The sequence below is a fragment of the Notechis scutatus genome, unplaced genomic scaffold, assembly GCF_049901735.1.
Source record: "Notechis scutatus isolate UNSWTSFEM ecotype Mainland unplaced genomic scaffold, rNotScu1.2 NSCUCTG78, whole genome shotgun sequence".
Lineage (NCBI taxonomy): Eukaryota > Metazoa > Chordata > Lepidosauria > Squamata > Elapidae > Notechis > Notechis scutatus.
Genome location: NW_028263124.1, coordinates 42842 through 60647, shown reverse-complemented (window position 1 = coordinate 60647; position 17806 = coordinate 42842). Strand labels below are relative to the sequence as shown.

General features: G+C 39.2%; 1 protein-coding gene across 12 annotated transcripts in view; it reads right to left on the bottom strand.

Moving 5' to 3' along the window:
- Window positions 1-17806, bottom strand: part of LOC113427910 (heterogeneous nuclear ribonucleoproteins C1/C2) — a 65552-nt gene that overhangs the window by 28442 nt on the left and 19304 nt on the right. The window lies entirely within an intron of this gene.

The following is a 17806-nucleotide window of genomic DNA, read 5'->3' as shown; positions in this document are numbered from 1 at the left end:
GCAGGTCCCGCTCAGTCCTTTGAAAAGAAGAAGACAGTATCAAAATGTCTTCTAAATAACATTGCAGCCACACCGGGAAGGAACAAAGATGCGCTGCCAGGGGAGCCAAAACCATGGTGAAAACTATGGGGGCAGAAGATAACCCAAAGGGGAGAGCCCTATATTGGAAGTGCTGCCCCTGATAACAAAACCTTAAGAACTTCCTATGGGAAGGACAGATAGGAATATGTAAGTAAGCTTCTGTCAAGTCAATGGATGTGAGGAACTCCCCCTGCCTAACGCTCTCCAGAATAGTCTGGAGGGAATGCTGTTATGATATGTACAGAATAACACTTGAGTAACAAGGTTATGCACATGGAGAAAACGTTTATGAGAGTAGTTATGAATAATTATTCAGCCATATTCAGATACACTAAATTGAGTTAAAGTTTACTTTATGGAATAGCACTGTCCAATAAACAGTCCAGGTCATATATGTTTTACAGTCCAAATAATATCCAATTACAAAGCCTTCTTACCGGTTGCCTTTGTCATTTCCAGTAAACAAAAATATCAAAGTATAAGCACAACATAAATACCTTAGATAGCAACAGAATGTCAGAGAGAGCAAGCCATGATGTCGAGCTCCCTCTTATGGCAACCTGCAATACAATCAACCAATCGGAATATGCACTGCTCAAAAAAATAAAGTAACTCCAAGTCAATCACACTTCTGTGAAATCAAACTGTCCACTTAGGTAGCAACACTGATTAACAATCAATTTCACATGCTGTTGTGCCAATGGAATAGACAACAGGTGGAAAGCATAGGCAGTTAGCAAGACATCCCCAATAAAGGAGTGGTTGTGCAGGTGGTGACCACAGACCACTTCTCAGTTCCTATGCTTTCTGGCTGATGGTTTGGTCACTTTTGAATGCTGGCGGTGCTTTCACTCTAGTGGTAGCATGAGACGGAGTCCACAACCCACACAAGTGGATCAGGTACTGCAGCTCATCCAGGATGGCACATCAATGCGAGCTGTGGCAAGAAGGTTTGCTGTGTCTGTCAGCGTAGTGTCCAGAGCATGGAGGCGCTACCAGGAGACAGGCCAGTACATCAGGAGACGTGGAGGAGGCCGTAGGAGGGCAACAACCTAGCATCAGGACCGCTACCTCCACCTTTGTGCAAGGAGGGACAGGAGGAGCACAACAGAGCCCTGTAAAATGACCTCCAGCGGGCCACAAATGTGCATGTGGCTGCTCAAATGGTCAGAAACAGACTCCATGAGGGTGGTATGAGGGCCCGACGTCCACAGGTGGGAGTTGTGCTTACAGCCCAACACTGTGCAGGACGTTTGGCATTTGCCAGAGAACACCAAGATTGGCAAATTCGCCACTGGTGCCCTGTGCTCTTCACAGATGAAAGCAGGTTCACACTGAGCACATGTGACAGACGTGACAGGGTCTGGAGACGCTGTGGAGAAAGTTCTGCTGCCTGCAACATCCTCCAGCATGACCGGTTTGGCAGTGGGTCAGTAATGGTGTGAGGTGGCATTTCTTTAGAGGGCCGCACAGCCCTCCATGTGCTTTCGCCAGAGGTAGCCTGACTGCCATTAGGTACCGAGATGAGATCCTCAGACCCCTTGTGAGACCATATGCTGGTGTGGTTGGCCCTGGGTTCCTCCTAATGCACGACAATGCTAGACCTCATGTGGCTGGAGTGTGTCAGCAGTTCCTGCAAGACGAAGGCATTGATGCTATGGACTGGCCCGCCCGTTCCCCAGACCTGAATCCAATTGAGCACATCTGGGACATCATGTCTTGCTCCATCCACCAACGTCATGTTGCACCACAGACTGTCCAGGAATTGGGGCATGCTTTAGTCCAGGTGTGGGAGGAGATCCTCAGGAGACCATCCGCCACCTCATCAGGAGCATGCCCAGGCGTTGTAGGGAGGTCATACAGGCACGTGGAGGCCACACACTACTGAGCCTCATTTTGACTTGTTTTAAGGACATTACATCAAAGTTGGATCAGCCTGTAGTGTTTTTTTCCACTTTAAGTTTGAATGTAACTCCAAATCCAGACCTCCATGGATTGCTAAATTTGATTTCCATTGATAATTTTTGTGTGATTTTGTTGTCAGCACATTCAACTATGTACAAAGTATTTAATGAGCATATTTCTTCAGGTTGGCCGTATTTCTCGCTTTGAACAACAAAGGAGTGAATAGGGCATGCTTAAAACAGCCCGTGAACACTGGAATCTCAGGGGAAACTCCCTCATCTTCTGACATGTCAGACTCCCTCTTGTCTGGTTCACCAAGGAATGTTCAGCAGCAACTGCAGGAGCGTAGGCCGAAGCAGAAACATGTTCCTGAATCAAGGAACCCCTTTCTGAAAGAAGAGCCTCTCGATCCCGGGACCGTCTCTCTGAAACTTCAGAAGCTGCTGACGGGCAAACCTCTGAATACCTTCAGAGATACCTTTCCTAATAGCCTTATCAATCAAGAGCTTCAGGTTGACCGGGACATCTGACCCAGAAGGCTCAGCTGGTCTAAGGCCGGCTGCAGTAGGAGTAAAAGAGGCTTCCACCCCAGGCCTACTGTATTCACGGCTCCTGCCAAGGTACAGCCCTGAATCCTCCTTGAGGATCACCATGATGACTTCCCTCCCTTGAGGGATGAGGGGAGGCCTCTCTTTCCGGCTGCATCAGGGGACCAAGTCTGGACAATGGCCCTGAAGGAAGGTCCAGGTTCTTGATCCTGAAAGTCCACCTCACTGAGCAGGAGAAGTTTCTCTTTCTGGAGATCTGCCTGTAGAGGCCTTTTGTACCTTGGCAATATGCTTCTCTAAGGCCTGATGGCACCAGGAAGCATCCCTCTCCTCCGCTTTAGAGGCCTTTTTTGCTGGCTGCTTTCCCTTGTTACTTGGAGCAGAAGGAGCTGCCTTGTGAGATCTAGCTGCTCTGGAGGCTCTGCTGTCTCTAGGGGCGTCCACCATCTTGAAAGCAGAAAGGCCTTCTCTGGACTTGTAGTCCTGTGCAAGGAGGAGAACACATGAAGGGATTTCTATAAGAACCTCAGGGGATATTTTCTTTCTAATCCCCTACCTCCAACAACCACTCTTCTTCAGTGCTATACAATCATCAGTAGGATGTTTTAAGACTTCCCACTGGGACTCATACCCTTTGGGGCCTAATAGGGCTATTAAATATAGACCAGTCCTGGCATGGAGCCTGGAGGCCCTGGTCTACTTTGGGATAGGGACAAGTCCCCCACTGGGATGAATAATAATTTAAAAAGCGCCTACCCTTCGGTATCTTCTGGCCCAGCAACGAGAGACCGATGGCCTAGTGCTGGCACAGGTGCAGGAGTGACTATGGAGGAGCAGGCTGAGCCTCTTCAAAATGGCTGCCCACGGCCACAAGGTCTTCCAAAATGGCCGCCTCAGGCCACGAGACTCCCTGCTTCGCCAAGGAGCCCTTAAGAGGGATCCTTGGCCTTTCGCTGCTCCCTGGAGGGCTGGGGGCAGCTCCTGGAATGGCTGCTCGAACTGCGGTGTTCCTCTTCGCCGCGGAGGCTCTGAAATGGCCCTGCAGCTCAGGACACAGCAGGCCGAAGCCGCCCGCCCCCGAAAATGGCTGCCCGGTGTCCATGGCTTCCTCTTCGCCATGGAGGCCCATGGCCCTCTGCAGGCTGCTCCGGACCGCCAGAGCGGCTCTCAGCTGTTGCACAGCTCTGAAAAACAGCTGAGAAGCGGAGCCGCGTGTATTTGAATTTGGAGGCTTTTTTCTTCTACCGAGTAAGGCTGCCTTTGGAGAAAAACCCCAAAGGCAGGAGAGGCAGTGACTTGCGTCTGTCCTGAGGACTGAGTCAAAAGCTGGGAAGAGCCACCTAGAGTGGGCGGAGCTAGGCTAATAAGCCTTTTAGACACTCAGTCCAAGCAGCTAGGACAAGAGCAACTCCCACTCCTAACCTGTCACAGCCTAACAAGGGAGAATAAACTTTGCTAGAAGTCCCCACTAGCTAATTGCTAAGATGTTTAAAAAAATGTCCGCCAAATGTTGGAAATGCAATCAGATACCGGGCTCGTACTACCGTATGTGGTGGACTGGGCCAAAGTAAAAAAATATTTGGACGAACATACATACACGGTTAGAGAAAATAAAGCAACGTATAGATTTGAAGCCAGAAATATTCTTGTTAGGTATTTTGCCAGAAAAATATAATAAAGGGAATGTATATTTAATACATGTTTTGACAGCAGTGAGAATTGTATTTGCACAACACTGGAAAAAATGAGAAAACTCCTTCGGATGAAAATACAACCAAAAAGTTGTGATTGTGCAGAAATGGAAAGGCTAACAGTAAAGATAAAGACAGAATATTTTTTAATTTAGGATTTGTTTTATCAATGGTTAGATAATAAATGTATAAATTAGAAGTTGGAAGAATATTATTACATACAAGTAAAGAATATTATTAGTATTACTACGTATATGTAAAATGACGCAGACAATACTATTAAATACTTATATATGTTAAAGGAAAATGTAAAAAAAATTTTTTTTTTAAAAAAAGAAGTTCCTAGCTAATTGCTGAGGAATCTGGGAGATTAGGATTACAACAATTGTAGAACACCAGAAAGACAACTAGCTGAAAATATTGTTATCTACCAGCTGTCTTTACTTACAATATCTGAAAAAGGAAAGTGTTATACACGCTCTCAGGTTCAGTTTATGGTCACCCATTCACACAGCCTGTCAGGGTATGCAGATCTTGTAAGCCCACCTTGCTTCCTACCTGGGTTTTCCAGATAAGCGAGGCTAAGACCAGACAACACACAGATAACAGATAATCAGAGTTGGAAGGGACCTTGTAGGTCATCTAGTCCAACCCCCCACCGCCCAAGCAGGAGACCCTACACCATTTGACAAATGGCAGTCCAATCTCTTCTTGAAAGTCTCAAGTGATGGCGCTCCCACAACTTCCGAGGGCAAGCTGTTCCATTGGTTGATTGTTCTGTCAGAAAGTTTCTCCTTATTTCCAGGTTAAATCTCTCGTTCAGTTTCCATCCATTATTCCTTGTCTGGCCTACAGGCACTTTAGAAAATAGCTTGATCCCTTCCTCCCTGTGGCAGCCCCTCAAATATTGGAAGACCGCTATCATGTCTCCCCTGGTCCTTCTCTTTACTAGACTAGCCAAGCCCAGTTCCTGCAACCGTTCATTGTATGTTTTAGCCTCCAGTCCCCTAATCATCCTGGTTGCTCTTCTCTGTACTTTTTCTAGTCTCCACATCTTTTTTATAATGTGGTGAACAAAACTGGATGCAGTACTCTAGGTGTGGTCTTACTAAGGCTTTATAGAGTGGTATTAGTACTTCCCTTGATCTTGATTGTATCCCTGTTAATACAATTGCATTAGCTTTTTTGGCTGGTGCTGCACACTGCTGGCTCATGTTTAGCTGGTTGTCCACTAAGACTCCAAGATCCCTCTCACAGTTATTGCTATTGAGCCTGGTTTCACCCAGTTTATATGTGTGAACATTCATCTGGAGGACTGTGGTGACACTTACTGTTCTATAATTAGTTACTTTATGAGTACTGGAGACTATTATGAGAATAAGGAAGACTTTTAAGTATAGCAAAGTGATTTTTGACTTGTGGAAGCTTCCTGGACTACTTAAATGGAATTGATTAATAATCCTGCGGTGTAAAGAAGTATGATTATTGAACTTTCTGAAGAGTAACATTGGACTGGAATACACTGCTCAAAAAAATAAAGGGAACACAAAAATAAGACATCCTAGATCTGAATGAATGAAATATTCTTATTAAATACTTTGTTCATTACATAGTTGAATGTGCTGACAACAAAATCACACCAAAATTATCAATGGAAATCAAATTTAGCAACCCATGGAGGTCTGGATTTGGAGTTACATTCAAACTTAAAGTGGAAAAAAACACTACAGGCTGATCCAACTTTGATGTAATGTCCTTAAAACAAGTCAAAATGAGGCTCAGTAGTGTGTGTGGCCTCCACGTGCCTGTATGACCTCCCTACAACGCCTGGGCATGCTCCTGATGAGGTGGCGGATGGTCTCCTGAGGGATCTCCTCCTACACCTGGACTAAAGCATGCCCCAATTCCTGGACAGTCTGTGGTGCAACGTGGCGTTGGTGGATGGAGCAAGACATGATGTCCCAGATGTGCTCAATTGGATTCAGGTCTGGGGAACGGGCGGGCCAGTCCATAGCATCAATGCCTTCGTCTTGCAGGAACTGCTGACACACTCCAGCCACATGAGGTCTAGCATTGTTGATGTGCCATCCTGGATGAGCTGCAGTACCTGAGTCACTTGTGTGGGTTGTAGACTCCGTCTCATGCTACCATGAGAGTGAAAGCACCGCCAGCATTCAAAAGTGACCAAACCATCAGCCAGAAAGCATAGGAACTGATAAGTGGTCTGTGGTCATCACCTGCACAACCACTCCTTTATTGGGGATGTCTTGCTAATTGCCTATGCTTTCCACCTGTTGTCTATTCCATTGGCACAGCATGTGAAATTGATTGTTAATCAGTGTTGCTACCTAAGTGGACAGTTTGATTTCACAGAAGTGTGATTGACTTGGAGTTACATTGTGTTGTTTAAGTGTTCCCTTTATTTTTTTGAGCAGTGCATATTGCTTTTGGACTTAAGAGTGGTACTTATTAAATTAAGACAAGATGCTCCATCAGGGGGAAAGGAGCAAGATTTCAAGAGAAATGGCGTTGATGTTTCAAAGCATTAGGGGTACTATGGAAAAGACTGAGCAAGGGCGGAGCTGGCGTCGTGGCAGTATGACATGCGATCTTGAGGCACCAAGATCACCATCGATATCTCCGCTGTTGGATGGTCCCACCGGACCTAAACCGTCCCGTCCAAGATCCCTCTCACAGTTACTGCTATTGGTCAACGGCTGGGAAATTAGAGACATTCAAATCCCTTTCAATCAAATACTGAGGTGCAACCGGTTCTTTGGAATACATTCATTCTCCCCCCCAGGGGGAGGGGATTTCAAATTAACAGCAACACTTCATCAGTTACACTGCATTTGTTCTTTCTCGTGCCCACCCACACGTTCGTCCACACTTACGTGCTTGTTAAACTAGGCTGCCAGGCGCTAACTTGGAAGGATGGAAGCTCTGAATCCAAAGCAGTGGGTGGGCTTCAAGATCCCTTGTATCTTCCACAGGCCTTCTTTCATTGATTCACAATGCTGGCAGCTACTCTTGCCCTAATCTGCACAATATAGTAGCTGTTGATGGGATCTCAGAGAGGTTTCCATGTGCTCAGGCCCAACTTCTGTTATCTGGTGGCATATTTCCCCTTTGTTTACTTAGCTCCCCAAAGGGATCTTTTGGACAACATTCCTTGGTTTTTTTTTGTCTTCCCTGTTTCATCTTTAGATATGGTAGCTTCAGACTAGTCTCACAAAAATCCACCCACTTCTGGGGGGTGGGGCCAGCTGTTGGAGAGAGCGGTGGTGCAAGCGATCTTCTCCGCTCGCAAGCTGCTCTTCCTGTGTTCGCGGAGCTCATCGGAGCTGACAGAAGTCCTGGAGGGACGGCTGAAGGAGTTGGGGCATCCTGCGAACCGTTTGCGATTGGTGGCTGGCAGCGAACAGCAGGAGAAACCAGGATTCTAGCAGACCGGGAGAAGGCGACCAGCAATGGCAGGTGGTCAACAAGCGGAACGACAATGATCTTCATCTGACGGAGACTTTTTTTCCTCCTAGGCTTTTTGTATGAAGCGGCAGAAGGGAGCGCATTTAAGATTTCGGAGCCATGGGACCTGGTGAGGTGAGAGCTGCGAAAGTTTTAACTGTAGCGGCGTGGGTGCTGGACAGCGAAAGAACTAGTGAAAAGGAAACCAGGAAATAATAAGAACTGAACAAAGCTGAAAGGGGCAAAAAGAAGAGAATATAAAAAAAACTTCATAGTTTATTAATTTTTTGGCATTATATAGTCTGTGAAATTGAAAAAGAAATTAAATAGAGACTTGGAAATTTGAAACTGTGGTAAAGTCTTAAAGAAAAATGGAGTCTCTATAAGAACAATGACTTTGTAAAATAGAGCGTGACAACTAGAAGAGAGACATCTGCTGAATATCTGTGGGATATACAGGTGAAACTTGAAAAATTAGAATATCATGCAAAAGTTCATTTATTGCAGTCATACAACTTAAAAGGTGAAACTAATATATGAGATAGACTCATTACATGCAAAGCAAGATAGTTCAAGCCGTGATTTGTCATAATTGTGATGATTATGGCTTACAGCTCATAAAAACCCCAAATCCACAATCTCAGAAAATTAGAATATTACATGCAATCAATAAAAGAAGGATTGTACATAGAACAGTATCAGACCTCTGAAAAGTATAAGCGTGCATATGTACTCAAGTACTTGGTTTGGGCCCCTTTTGCAGCAATTACTGCCTCAATGCGGCGTGGCATGGAAAAATCCGCTTTGACATCAATAGGCAATTAAGCTGAAAATAAAACAAAATGCCAAAGGGATAATAAAGTTTTCTGGACATTAAAAATTTTCTTTTTCATAAGCAGGAAGGGAGAGAAAAAGAATAAGGGCAGGATCTGGAAGAGGGAGGAGACTGCCTGGAATTAAAAAGAATCTATAGTAAAACTTCAACAAGACTTCTAAAAGATACATTTTAACTGAAACTTTGTAACTAAATAGTAACCCCAGGAAGAGAAAGTGAAAAAAAAGAGCAAAAAAGAAACAGCTTGCGTGTATTTGGATTATTTGGTGATCTTTGGATTCTTGGTTATTATATTTGAATGACCAAAATCAATCGGGTGGATGTTTAAAAATTTATACAATGGCACCACTTCTGGATGAATTGAAAATGGAACTTAAAAAGTACAAAGAAGATGCACAAGAAGGGAAGGGTTCTTTTGGCTTCGTTTTTCAATTCTTAGAAATGGAGATTTGGAACTATGAGAAACAACAAGAAAATACTGCAAAACAAGAAGAAGCCATCTTTAATGAACAAGCAATTTTATGTGGGGAAAAAAAAGGAAAGGGGGAAAGAGAATGGAGAATTTAAGACTTAAAAAAACAACCAAAGAAAAATAATTCGAAAAGTAAGTATAATACTGGAAAGCAACAGAAAAGGGGAATACAGAAGAGAGAAATAGAGGTAGAGAGACAAGGGGGTAAAAAGGGGAGAGAGAAGAAGAGAGGGAAGAAGGAAAGGAAAAGAAGTTACAAAGGACTGGAGCAAGATATAGAGAAACAGGACCTATTTAGAGATAATGGGTGAAAATCTAACTGAAAAAGGGATTCTGTAAAGGTACATAAGATTGTATTGTTATATTAGTAATAGAAATAACTTTAGAAAATTGGAAACAACATATGATTATGAGGGATAAAATAGTGTAATTTAGTGAAATGTTTGTGAATAAAATAAGTGAAATAAAATAAATGAGAAAATTGAATTAGGAAGGAACGGGAACATTTTAATTAGTTAATGTTTTATAAAATATAAGTGAAGGGGGAATTAACTATGGAAAGCTTATAATTGTTTCCATAGAAGTATGATATTTAATTGAAAAGTAATGTTAAAGATGTTAAGACTTTAATGAATATTAATATTAATGATAGAATTGAATTGGAATGGAATGTTGTTTTAATTATATTATACGTTTATAATTTTTTTCTTTTTTTAAGAATACAGTGTGTATTTTAAGAATGTACCAAGCAGAATCCGAATGGAAGTTATGTATTATATTGAATGTTACAACTTTAGGGAAAAGATATAAAGGCGTCATACTCCAATCAGTAACTACAGGAGAAATTTTGTTTAATGAGAAAAGATAATAGATAATTGAAACAGGACAGACAAAAAATATAAATACAATGATTTGAATTGAGATGAGATAATTAAAATAAAATTGAGAAAATTAAAAGAGGGGAGAAGCTATGCAGAAAATGTAAAACAGTAATGATATGGAATAGAATATTAAAATGAGCATGAACCTGAATTTGTGTCTGTACGAAGAAATGTAACCCGGGATTACGCTACTTTCAAAAAAGATGTTTTATTTTTATTTTTTTTCTCTTTGTGAAAACTCAAATAAAATTTACAAAAAAAAAAAAGAAAAGAAAAGAAAAGAAAAGAGGACTTTGGACCACTGAGCAACAGACCACTTCTGTTTTTCTTTAGCCCAGGTAAGACGCTTCTGACATTGTTTGTTTGTCAGGAACGGAATGACAAGAGGAATACGACATTTGAAGCCCATGTCCAGGATCCCTCTGTGTGTGGTGGCTCTTGATGACTCCAGCCTCAGTCCACTCCTTGTGAAAGTCCCCAACACTTTTGAATGGCCTTTTCCTGACAATCCTCTAGAGGCTGTGGTCATCCCTGCTGCTTGTGCACCTTTTTCTTCCACACTTTTCCCTTCCACATAACTTTCTATTAATGTGCTTTGATACAGCACTTTGGGAACATCCAACTTCTTTTGCAATTACCTTTTGAGGGTTGTCAATGATGGTTTTCTCCAAAACTGTCAGGTCAGCGGTCTTTCCCATGATTGTGCTTCCTACTGAACCAGACAGAGACCATTTAAAGACTCAGGAACCCTTTGCAGGTGTTATGGCTTAATTAGCTGATTAGAGTGGGACACTGAGCCTAGAATATTGAACCTTTTCACAATATTCTAATTTTCTGAGATTGTGGAATTGCGGTTTTCCTGAGCTGTAAGCCATAATCATCTGAATTATGACACATCACGGCTTGAACTATCTTGCTTTGCATGTAATGAGTCTATCTCATATATTAGGTTCACCTTTTAAGTTGCATTACTGAAACAAATGAACTTTTGCACGATATTCTAATTTTTCCAGTTTAAACAAGAGAAGGAAAAACAAACCTGAGAAGTGACTGTTGAAAAACAGTACTGTACTGACATATAATTATATAACTATACTATACATATTGAACTAAGTTACTTTTCTAAAAAAAAGGGGGAGGGAAGAAACCTTGCAAATCAATCTATACCTTTATAAATAATATATCTTTATATCTATATATCTTCATAGAATATAAACACCTAAAATAATTTACAATCCATCCTTTAAAACTTTTATTGAATATTGAATATAGTTATTGTTAAAATAGAAGCTATATTTTTGTCAAAACTGTTATATAGGAAGAAGACAGACTATATTTTACTGTTATTGAAAAAAATTCTATTACAAATTATTATAATTAAAAATCTCATAAGGTCAAAAAATAGTATCTTTGATACTGGGATATTGTTACTGTTGCTTTCTGATTGCTGATCTCTTATTTAGGGCCTAACCCCCCACCCCCCACCCCCACTGAATCAAGGGCATAAAAGGGGTAAAAGAGGAAAAATAGTTTAAAAACACCATCAACAGATGATTGGTTGATACCCAATCAAAGGTATAAAATAAAAACTAACAGTGGAGGGTCAAAGAGGTGGAAGCCATAAGTAGGATATTTCATTAAATAATAATGTTTGGATAAGTCTATTTAATATGGCAAGCAATCCAAATTTGACAAAGATAGGGGCGGGGAAAAATACTACACAAGGCTCTATGATGTCTTCTAGCCCTTCGACACAAAAATCAATAGAAGATATTGTTTGGATATGTGCAGAGTAACCCTTGTATAAAAAGGATATGCACATGGAAACGGTTTATGAGAACAGTTATAAATAAAGATATATCCACACAGAGTTAAACAAGTTGTGTTCATGTTTACTTGAAGAAATATCACAGTCCAATAAACAGTCCATGTCATACACGTTTTTAACAGTCCAGAAATATCCAGTTATAAAGTCTTCTTACCGGTTTCACGTCTTTTACAGCAGACAAATATCAAACCATAATACAACAGATAATCTTCCATATCAACAGAATATCAAAATAAGTCAGTATCGGTCTGTAGTCAGTCAGTATCAGTATCAAAAGAGATCATCAGTGAAAAAGAGAAAGAGAATTAAACCATTATCTATAGCTCACTCTTATGGCAACTTGTAGCATAATTAACCAACTAGAACACAGCATAATACATTACAGTATTTTTCCTTAAAGCTACAAACATATATATTTGCAGTTTATATATTGTCAACCCAACTACGTTATTTACATATACATAACATATATGATCCAGAGGGATCGATCTAACTCCGATAAGGATCTCTCCAAGTCATGATGCAGAACATGCAAGAAGTCATGCTAAAAAATCAAGAAGATGGGAAGTTTGAAGCCTTTCAGGTCCAAATTACCAAAAATGAACAAAAACTGGTGGAAGTAGAAGAAAGACTTTCCAAAGAAGAACAGAAACTTATGGAGATGAATGAGAAATTAATCTCAACCAACAAGGAATTAGAAACATCTGTGATCTTCTTAGAAGCAGAGAGAGCCGCCCAATACCTTAGGTTTCAAAATATAATAGAAGAGAAAGAAGATCTACCTGAAAAGATGGCTGACCTACTGGCGAAAGCTTCAGAAACCTAGAAAGAGGAAATGATCTCTGAAATGGATGAGATATACAGGTCCAAACGAGCTACGGAAGACACCATCTCCCCAAAAGAAGTCCACACGAAATTTACAAAAAAATCTATTAGAAACGAAATTTTACATCGAACACAAAAATAATGTTGAAACAGGTTCCAAAAAGAATGAGGGATTTAAGGAGAAACTACCAGTTTTTGACAACAAGACTAAATAAAAATAACATTAATTTTAGATGGCTAACACTGGAAGGGATAATGGTAACCTGGCAGGAAAAAGATTTAAGCTTGATACGGTAGAAAAGGCTGAAGATTTCTACAAACAATACTGTGACATTGAAGAAGAATCAGGGGATCAAGGAGAAGAGAAATATATAATTGAAGGCAGAGACCTAGGACAAGTAATAGAAGAAACATAAAGACCACAAGAAATGGAAAGACCTAAGAGAAGAGAAGATGGAAATAAGACAGAATATTATGGGAGGAAATATGAAGAGCCCAAAGAATCTAGAGTCACGAAAAGTACAAGAACAAGATACAATTAATAGATGAAGAATGCAGGATCTGGTCAATAAATATTAACGGACTCAACTCACCAATAAAATGTCAGAAAATATTTGCCAAATTACAAAAACTAAAAACTGATATAATTGCTTTGCAAGAAGTCCATATATGACACAACCAAAAATATTTACTAGAACAACCTAAGTTAGGGAACTTGTTTGTATCACTAGACAAGAAAAAGAAGAGAGGAGTGGCTATATATGTGAAAAATAAAATTAAGGCAAAACAGATTTACAAAGAAAGAACAGAGAATTCTAATCGTTGAGATCAAATTAAATAACAAAAATATAATAATTGCCTCAATATAAGCACCAAATGGAGCCCAAGAGTCTTTCTATAAAAATTTGCATAATATAATTAGCGATATAGAGTACGATGGGTTATGCATAGTCGGAGATTTTAATGCGATTGTAGACAGGAAAAGAGACCATAAACATAACGGCATGAGTAAAAGGGGAAAAAAATACTCCCTAAAACATTTTTTGAAATGACTAGAGATTTGAACTTGATAGACCTATGGAGAGAAAGGAATAATGAAAATAATTATTATACATTCTACTCGAATTGCCACAAAACTTGGTCTAGAATTGATATGGTTTGGATATCTAAAGATTTAGATTCCAAAATATATAAAGTAAATATAGAGACTAACACCTGGGCCGATCATAACCCCACATAAGTATACAGTGGAAAGGATATAAAACTATACCAAGATGGACTTTTCAAAGGGCAATTCTCAAAGAAAAAGAATTCAACATAATGATAGAAAAAGAATTGAACACCTTCTTTGAAATAAATAAACAAGATGATACTTCAATTCAAACTCTCTGGGACACCGCCAAAGCATACATATATGGGGTAACAATCTAATATACAGCCAAAAGAAACAAGGCAAAAAAACAACATCAAGAAAAATTGGAACAAGAGCTCAAGCAAATGCAGGCATTGCACCAGACAGAACCCAATAATCAAAACTTGAAAAACGAACTAGATCTACTTAAACATAAATTACATATTTTGGAGACAGAGAAAATAGTACAACAAATCAAACTAGCTAAACAAAACTATTTTGAAAAGGCCAATAAACCTGGACGGTGGCTGGCACAAAAATTAAGAAACCATAGAGGAAAAACAACAAATAAACAAATTACAAGATGAAGAAGGGACCATATATTACGATGAGAATTCTAAAAAAGATATTGCCCAGAGATTCTATGCAAAATTATATCCAAGAAATCAAAATTACTCAGAAGATTAGAACCTAAGGAAAGCTGATTTACCAAAGATTCCAGAAGATATGAAATTAATGCTCAATGAAGAAATTACCATGACAGAAATAACCAAAGTAATCAACAAACAAAAACAACAACAAAGCATCAGGCCCAGACGCTATACCTGCAGAGCTATACAAAGAACATCAGAATACCCTGAACCAACATTTATTAGAGGTCTTCAGTGCTGTGCTCAAGGATGGGAAAATACCAAAATCTTGGAGAAAGGCCAATATAGTATTGATTAAAAAAGAAGGTACAGACCAGACAAGAATCCAAAATTATAGGCTGATATGTCTTTTAAATACAGATTACAAAATATTTACTACGATCATAGCTGAATGATTTAAAAGTTATTTAAATGAATTTATACATAGCAATCAAAATGGCTTCCTCTCAAACAGACAAACAAAATTTAATGTGAGAATAGCATTAGATGCTCTTGAATTTTACAAATAATATCATGACCGACAGGCAGCCTTTCTATTCCTAGATGCCCAGAAAGCCTTCGACAATGTAAATTGGTCTTTTCTAATGCAACAGTTAAAATACATGAATATTGGTAAAAAGTTTTTAAAGATAATTATGGCAATATATACGCAACAGGAAGCAAAAATAATAATAAATGGAGAATTGTCAAGTACGGTTTATATACAAAAAGGGACAAGACAAAGTTGCCCCCTGTCTCCGCTATTATTTATATATACACTGGAGATCCTAACGAGAATAATCAGACAAGAAACACAGATTAAAGGATTGGAAATTAAAAAAGAAAATTTTAAATTACAAGCATATGCTGATGATTTAGGGTTTTTTTTAGAAGACCCTGAACAAAGAGGTCCAATATTATTAGAAAAACTTGAAGATTATGGAGAAGTAGATGGTCTGAAAATAAAGAAAAAAGGAAAATCATAGCCAAAGAATATGACCAACACACAAAGAGAAAATCTTGTTAAACTGTTAGACATTCAAATAGTACAAAAAATAAAATATCTAGGAATTAACATTTCGGCACGTTGTTCCACAATTAAGGATAATTATGAAAATCTATTGAGACAAATTAAAACAGACTTAGAACATTGGAATAGTCTTCAACTATCGCTAATTGGCAGAATTTCGGCTATTAAAATGAACATGCTACCAAAAATTTTGTTCTTATTCCAAAATATACTGATCAAATTAGACAAAAAAATATTTAAGTAACTGAATAAAATAACATTAAATTTTGTGTGGCAGGGTAAAAGACCAAGAATTAAACTAAAACACCTACAGGATGCAAAGGAAAGAGGGGGACTAGGTTTCCCGGATTGGGAATTATACTGTCAAGCTGCAGCCTTAACATGCATCATAAATTGGAAAAACCTGGGGGGAAAAAAGACTTTTATTTTTAGAAGGGCATGATTTACAACAGAGCTGCCATGCATATTTGTGGCCTGACAGACATACAACACATCAATATTTTGTGAGACATAAAATCCGACAAGCTCTAATATCAATTTGGAATAAAATAAGATCGCAAAACTATATGGCAACCCCAGATTGGCTTTCCCCCTTAGAAGCTATATCATACCCAAACCTCTATAACCAAAAAAGGCAATTACATACAAAGATACCCTAACAGATGAAGACTAAAACAAAGACTTGAACTTATTCAATAGGGTTTAATGTTGGAATGGTGGGCATATCAAGTACAATCCAGATATGAAAGAGATAAAAAAGAATGGGAATAAACTGCCAAGATACGATATTAGATAAAATATTATTAGGACCAGAAAAGAAACAAATAAAGAAATTATATAATTATATATTAGACTACAAGATGTATGAGGAGCAGGTGAAAGAACCAATGGTAACCTGGGCTAGAAATTTCGGCTATAACATAAATTTGGATCAATGGCAGCAAATCTGGGATAGCAATAAAAAGATCACTTTAGCCACATCTTATAAAGAAAATCTGTTTAAGATGTTCTATAGATGGCATCTCCCACCCACCAGATTAGCTAAAATGAATAGTTCCCAATCTCTGGTATGCTGGAAATGTTCAAAAGAATGGGGCACCCACATATGTGGTGGGAGTGCAAGAAAATGCAAGATTTTTGGCAAAAAAAATCAGCAATGGTTAGAGGAAGTGTTAAAAATAAATTACACACCAGAAATGTTTCTACTAGGAATAACAAATTAGAATCTTAAAAAAGCAGATTTATATCTAATTATTCATATTATCACAGCTGCATTATTAATTGCCCAAACATGGAAACTAAAAGAAATACCTAGCGATGAAGTAATAATAAAAGAAATTCTACACTGTGCCGAGTTAGATAGTTTAACGTTAGAACTGAAGGAACGAGATACTTCAGAATTCTATGAAATATGGAAAAAAAATATAATTGGAGGGATAGGAAATTGTAGGAAGTTAGCACCCATCCCTCTCCTAGAAAATTGAAATAGCCTAGGAAATATTAAAAAGGCAGAATATTTCCTCTAAAAAGAGTAGAAACTGAGAAGCAGAAACTCACCTCGGAAACAGAAACTCATCCCCACCTTTGTTAATGGGTGGGCCATTAAGGCCTGGGCCAGAATACTTTACATAACAAGAATCTCCAGGTAAAGCTATAGCAATTGCCAAAAGCCCTTTTTAGGGCATAAATCATCCAGCAAGGCTCAACCAAGCCTGGAACTCAGGACAGCCTACTGCATGGGAGCCTGACAACCAATCAGAATACAAGCTCCAATTCAAATCCCAACAGAGGGTATAAAACCCAGGCACTCTCAGCACCTCAGCCCTTCTTGACCTTCTCTTCCCACCTTGAAGCATGTGATCATCCTTCCTTTTCACCCTGGAGCTCCAGGCCATGTGGTCCTGATATTAAACCTTCCAAACAGCCTCCATGTTTCCAGTGTCTTTTTCCCCACTTAGAACTGAACCCAGAAGGATATTTCTCCCAACAAATGGAAGTCAAAAAAATGTGAAATAGAAATTAAAGAAAAAGTTTATACTGCAATAAAATGTCTAAGATACAAACAAATATAAAGATTTACAGTGTAAAGATGTATATAGGGGTGTGTGTGTGTGTGTGTGTGTGTGTGTTATATTGTTTGATGACATTCTGCTATTACAACAATGTAAAGACTGCTGATATATGTCAAAAGATCACCACGTTCAAATGTTTTTAAAATGTAATTTTCAATAAAAAAATTAAAAAAAATCCACCCACTTCTAAGGGTCTCTGCTCCACTTTTAAACAGTACTGTTGCATACTTTAAGGCTTAGTCCAAACCTGCCTTCCATTTGTACTGTTCTTGTGCTGAGAGTAACTGGGCTCTATCTTCTGCCTGACCACTTTTCAAATATTGGACATTATCTTTGTATTCCCTGCTTCAATCCCAGCAAAACAATTCCAGCTTTTAAAAACATTTGCCGTTATGTAAGTGGCCATTATGTG